Here is a 6,905-nt window from a genome sequence, read left to right on the forward strand (position 1 = left end):
GCATGCCCACTATGCGCCCTCGCTCAAAGTCCGTCAACTGCACATACGGTTCACGTCCACGCTGTCGCGGCATGCTACCAGTGTTAAAGACTGCGATGGAGCTCCGTATGCCACGGCAAACTGGCTGACACTGACGGCGGCGGTGCACAAATGCTGCGCAGCTAGCGCCATTCGACGGCCAACACCGCGGTTCCTGGTGTGTCCGCTGTGCCGTGCGTGTGATCATTGCTTGTACAGCCCTCTCGCAGTGTCCGGAGCAAGTATGGTGGGTCTGACACACTGGTGTCAATGTGTTCCTTTTTCCATTTCCAGGAGTGTATTAGAAAATGTAAGGATGTCATGCAATAGTTTTGTGAACATCGGATTACCTTTCACCCCCTCCCCCCCCCCCCTTGCCCGTCACCGCGCATACATCTAATTTTTATAACTATTCCTTCTTCTCCACCCCACCATTCAAACTTCCCTCCAACCTCCTATTTCTTTGCTTTGTCTCTAGTCTCTTATGGATTTCCATTTACCCTCCCCCCCCCCCCTTCCTCGCTCTCCCACACACTCGCTTCTACTCTTTTAAATTATTGGTCACTGTTCTTTCCTTGTGGACTTTACTTAGCATCCATAGAAATACTCTATGCTGTGCCCCTGTATAAACTGCGTCATATATTACCACCCAAAAAATAATAAGAATAATTATTTTCTTATTTAACCACAGAGTTGTATTTTCAGAAACAAGGGTGGCCACCAACATGGTTAAATGAAAGGTTTTTTGGATGTTGTGTCATCTTCCCTAATTAACTTTGGAGCACTGTTCCCAGATTTTCAGCCTGGGTTTCTAAAATAATAGAGTAATTACTTCTGTATGAAACTTTATTTGAAAAGTAATGATTGTCTTTTATACTTTATAATTTCTTTAAGATACTGGAACAAATGCTCGTTCATACTACATTACTGTATTTATAAACGAAGAATTGTCCCATTTATTAAGCATTAATAGGCCTACTTTTTATCTTAAACGTGTGCTTAAGTAATATTGCAGTATGGATCATATATATATGGGTAATACCGTGTACATCATGTACATTGGTTCCCTCCCTCTCCCTTTCACGCCCCCTTTTTCTCCACCTACCTTATCAGACTTAAATGTCTTCTTGAATGCTTGGTATTTTATGAAAATCTTTGAAGCTATGACGTTAAGGTGATAGTAACATTTAACGTTGTTTATAACGATTTATTTTATGCAACGTATAATGGACCATGTGTCAAACATGCTGTTGTCTAAGGTCCTTGTAATCCTTAAAGATACTTATGACTAGATATTTTTATAGTGGACAGTGTATCAAATATTTAACGATCTCAGAAGGTATAACTTCTATGGCTCTTTAAATACGATGGTGTATGTCGAGATCTTTAGATACATGCTGTGAAGTTGGTTCTTCAGGTCATATATTGTAAACACTGGAATCCTGTACCTGTTGCGCCGGCCGCGGTGGTCTAGTGGTTCTAGGCGCGCAGTCCGGAACCGCGGGACTGCTGCGGTCGCAGGTTCGAATCCTGCCTCGGGCATGGATGTGTGTGATGTCCTTAGGTTAGTTAGGTTTAAGTAGTTCTAAGTTCTAGGGGACTGATGACCACAGAAGTTAAGTCCCATAGTGCTCAGAGCCATTTGAACCATTTTTTGTACCTGTTGCAAAGATAATGTAATCAGCTTGTTAAGTAAACAGTTCCACTACCTGGTTCCATGACGTACGTACATCACATGGTACAGACTGTGATGTCTCTGAGGTGATCTTTGACGATCATTTTACTCGTGTTTACGTTGTTTGCTGCCTAGACGCAGTGAAAGGAAGTGTAAACCTGTGATTTGGTCATACATTTTATTTCACAGCTTTATCCTGTTAATAAGTCATGCAAGCCATCGGCTGATTAACATACCACAAAGATGTTCTCCCGTTCACCTAGGAAAGATCAGATTTATATATAGCCGGAGACAGATGATTTTTGACGTGTAATTAAGAAAACAAACCATAACCTATGCTATAAATATATTTTTTCCCTGTCTTTCTGCTATTTGTATTTTTATTGCGTATTCGTTTATTCCAGTACAACACTGGCTGAAATCTAGATCGTGTAATAAAGCATATCATGCAGTCAAATGGCAGTTATACCCTTCTTTAACTGCCGAGCGGTCTGAGGCGCCTTGTCACGGTCCGCGCGGCTCTCCCAGTCGGAGGTTTGTGTCCTCCCTCGGGCATGGGTGTGTGTGTTGTCCTTAGCATAAGTGTGTAAGGTTAGGGATCAATGACCTCCCCAGTTTGGTCCCATAAGACCTCACCACAAATTTTGCAGTATTTTCTATAAGTAGTCCTGTTAACTTCTAGCGCTCTTTTTCCTGTCACTCTCATACATCCAATAGCACACCACATCCCTTTCCCTTCCCTGACCTGAAACTGATCTTTCACCCATTCTTCAAAGAGTCCACGTAGTAGCATTTAATTACGACAGGGATAACGGGGCAGAAGATCTTTATGTGAATATTCACTCTGAAACCGATTACAGAAGCTCGATAACTCTGTCGCAGAGTCGCTGGGATTTCCATGAAAGATGTTGGTGTTGAGATGCAATTTCGATCGAACAAGGAATGAACACATCTACGTGAATGGCTCTACACACTGCCATTTTAGATGAAGGCGTCCTGATGAGTGGACTATGTGCTACCATGATGCAGTATGTATCATATATCAACTTCCACGTAATCTTTGGGCATAATCTCTTATTGTGAAAAAGGAGTGGGTTTATCCGTAGTATATGAACCAGATCTGTTGTAGCAAACAGGATGAGGAACGGCTCATTGAACAATATTCCTCGTTCCAGCAGTGAATGTTAGCAAGTTCCATAGTTTGGGCGCCATTCGTGCCGCGCTAACTTGTTGCTGCTGACGGTGAGAGGTTCGCAGATTACTTCCTCGTTACTGTGTTACAGTTTATGGAGGCTGGATAGGACACTCAGGAAATGAAAACATTTTCCGAACCTTCTTTGAAGTCTGTTGGCAACGTACGGTTCTTCGCGACTGACCTCTGCATTGGTGACGTTCTTGGGCAGTGAAGGATTTTTTTGATTCACTTTTCACCTACGATGCCTTAGTGCGAGTAGTGTATGTCATCAGTTCATAAACTGTTGGTGTTCATACATTATACACGTAGGAGCCATTCAACAGACTTCCAGCAATGAGTGAGAACAATCAACGCTCACTGAAAGTCAGAGATGTCTTCTGCTTTGTCTTACTTAATTTTGCTTGGTAAATTGCACGGATATGGGCGATACATATCCCCTTCTGCATCACAGGTTAAATTTCCTTACTGCAAAAGGAAACTACAGTTAGTGTACACAAATCACTATTGTTAACCCGCACGTTCCAAAATATACAGAGTTCATTCCATATGTCACGTGATTAGCGATTTATGAAGCACGAAAAATCCCACGTGTTCACATGACAACTCAGTGAAGACATGCGTACTTGGCTTGTATCATGGAAATCACATTAAAATCTTCATAAAATGAAGTGCTTTTCTATTTCATTAAGCTGTATGGCAGTAACACTTTTCTCACAGCGCGAAGCAAAAAACACAACGCGGAAACGATCAGTTATATCTGTTATTTGCTGGACTAAGCTCTGTTATTTAACATCCAGTTTTAGAGGCGTGTCTCTAATTCAAGAGGTAAGTGCCTCTCAATTAGATCACTTGTGCGTGGAGGAACGATAAATAATTCCCTTTGCATATCACCCGTAATTTCTCTCTGACCGTAACCACCTGACTGTGCTATGAGGACGATAATACGACGAAGTAGTAAGTGCAGACCTAACAGTACAATAGCCTCTGACCGAAACCACGTCTCATCACCTTACTGCCAAAACCGCAAAAATCGTTAGATTAGGTAATACAAACATCGACTAAGTTGGCAGTAACGGTCAAAACTTCACAGCTTCCTGCTATGTAATAGCCAGATAGTATTATTACAAAACCTCCGATGTTAAATTTTTACTTAGATTTGGTCATTTTATTACGAAAATTTTTATTTTCAGATATTAAGCATGTATCATTTCACCTGATCGCGTTTTCAAAAACGTCAACAAGTTAGACCGAACTATATTAAGGCCACCCGGTTCAGTTTTTATAAGCCTTTTGGATCACTATCTGGATTATTAAACTACTGTTTTCAAATATTTACCAAAGAAAAATCATGAAACAGCGGTTGTTTTCAGAAGCTGTTATTTTTTTAGACGATTAGTTTCGGCCTCACATTAATCTCATCTTCGGGCCCGACGCACTCCATGTATAGAAATCAGATACATCGATGCATGCATAGACGCATGTGAAGTACACATTCCACAAAAAATTCATGGAACCCAGGTACTGATGACTCCAGCTATGCATTAATCGATGTATCTGATTCTCTATACACGGAGTGCATAGGGGCCTCAAGATGGCGTTAATGAGGTGCTGAAAGTAAATAAAACAACAGCTTCTGAAAACAATCGCTGTTTCATGATTTTCTTTGGTAAATATCTGACCGGCCTGTGTCCCGTGTCCACGGTGGATCAGCAGAGACTGTTTTCAGACGTTTTCGATGCCACTTGTACTTCCAAACGCGAAAAGACTGATCCGGCGCTTGTTACGCTCCGAGGTTGACAATTGCTATTGAGCTGTTACGCCCTTGTCCCTCGGTTCACTTCAGAGCATGAGGTAGCAGGCTGTTTTGAGCGTTGTAACGACGCTCGCTTAGACTGTCCATAGATTATAGCTTGTCTAAGGACAGAAGATATTCGACTGCAATGGCTCGTCGGTGCGAAGAAATCAGGAAGTGAAATATGTGTTTCTTACTGTACGTGTTTTGTTGAGTGAGTGGCTATACGATATCGAACGCAAGTTGTGTACTCTGCAAAGAAGCAAAGAATACGAAACAAAAAGAATTTTAACTTGGAATCTTGATGATGGGGATGATGATGATGATTCTGGCAGTTATTAAAAACGTTTACTTTTTCACTTAAATAAGTTGTATTTTTCAAACTTTAACCCAGTTTCCTTTTTTGCAATTTATTTAAAAAATCATTGAACTTCAATACTATGGTTTTGTGTAAGTTGATTATTAATCACCTCAGAGGTTTGCAACTTAATCATTGGCTTGCAACATAGAATTTCATACTACCCAACACGATTTCTGGGTATTTAAAAGGTGTCTGATTAGTAATGTGCTGCACTCTATTTTTGTGACATCAACATTTTCTCCACATCTGGGCAACTTACTTAATCTTGCCCAACAGTTTTCAAAACGGTCTCAAAATTGAAGCTGCTTTTTCTTCTGAAAAAGCATATTTCTCGCATTTCTTGACACAAATGTAGACGAAAAAAGGATGTTTAAGAGATTTGCCATTATTTGTTATTTTGGTTTCATTTTCTGTTATTTTAAATCATTCCCCGGATTTGCGCTACGTTACAAGCCTCTGAAAAACGTGTTTTCCGTCCCTTGGAACTATCACTAATTAGATTCGAAAATTCAGGCGTATTGCTATTGTACAGCACGGTAATATATTTTGACAATTTTGAAAACGTGATCTGATTAGACATGACCGTAAAGATTTCTGAAATTAGTACTTTTTTCGTTTAGAGTTGTCGAGTCTATCGATTTTGTATGGTTTTGGCCGTGTTGCTGTAAATAAAAAATTGTTGTAGTAGAATGTACAGATGTACCTGTCAGAAACTTCGACATCTGTTCAACCTCGTGGTCGCTGTATCAGCTGAGCGTTAGGCAACACCTTCGACAGCCCCTTAGGTGGAGTTTGCCTACTTTCAAGCGCTGGAGCACCAGCAAGGCCGAACTGAGATGGTTTCGAACTGTCCCTAGTGGGTCTGCCCTGTATACCAGAGCAAAAATTGCGGTCTCACTACGCTGCAAAGCGGCCAGATCTCGTTCAATGGGATTACTTTTATGTCCTTAGGGCACGCTCGAAAAGCCCTGGGGGTTGCAGTAGGGTCGAACCTTGTTAAGAATGATGTCCTGTTGAAACGTCCCCTTTTAACAATTATACATGACTGTGCTTAAACTGACACACAATATTTTGTTAGCGCAACGCAATCTGACTTTCAAAATTCCCTACAAAAGAATGGCCCTGACTAACATTAAACTATACCTTTCACAAATCACTTACCTCACAAAATCTTCGCTGCTCAAACTACTGCAATACAGCGAGCGCCACTACTGCCAGCTAAATAAAAGATTCAAACTATGGAAGGCACTAACTACTGATAGGGATAGTTAGCAAATGAAAGATATTAATAGAGAACGAACAATGTATTTACCTTGATATCATCATATATAAATATAGCAGTTCATGACAAATTACAAACCTCCGCCATCTCTCCCCACATACACCACTGCTGGCGGCTCACCTCCAACTGCGCAACGCTACGCGCTGTTCACAGCCAGCTGCCTAACACTACAATGGCGAGTATTACAACAATGCAAAGCAGCCACAGACTGCACACAGCACAGCCAGTGATTTTCATACAGAGGTGGCGTTACCAATAAAAAAAACCTAAACAGCCTACTTACATAGCCCCCATGCTCCCCACAAAAAATTTTTACAAATTGGATTGGGCAGTGGCCAATACAGATTTGAAAAATTTTTTTCATAATTACAATAACAAAGAAATCAAATGCACACACTTATTGATACAATGTTGGTCAAAAGCTAAAAATTTCTCACAGTCCATAAAGACAGTCCTCATCATTCGTCACAGTAAAATTGCAGTGTTTTTCTCAAAGTCTGACCAGTAAAAGACAATGCACACAGACGTAGTGGATTTCCATGCAGTCTTGAAGAAGTAGTGTTGTCCTTCCAACGGAAAGAC

This window comes from Schistocerca americana, chromosome 4 (genome assembly GCF_021461395.2).
Source record: "Schistocerca americana isolate TAMUIC-IGC-003095 chromosome 4, iqSchAmer2.1, whole genome shotgun sequence".
Lineage (NCBI taxonomy): Eukaryota > Metazoa > Arthropoda > Insecta > Orthoptera > Acrididae > Schistocerca > Schistocerca americana.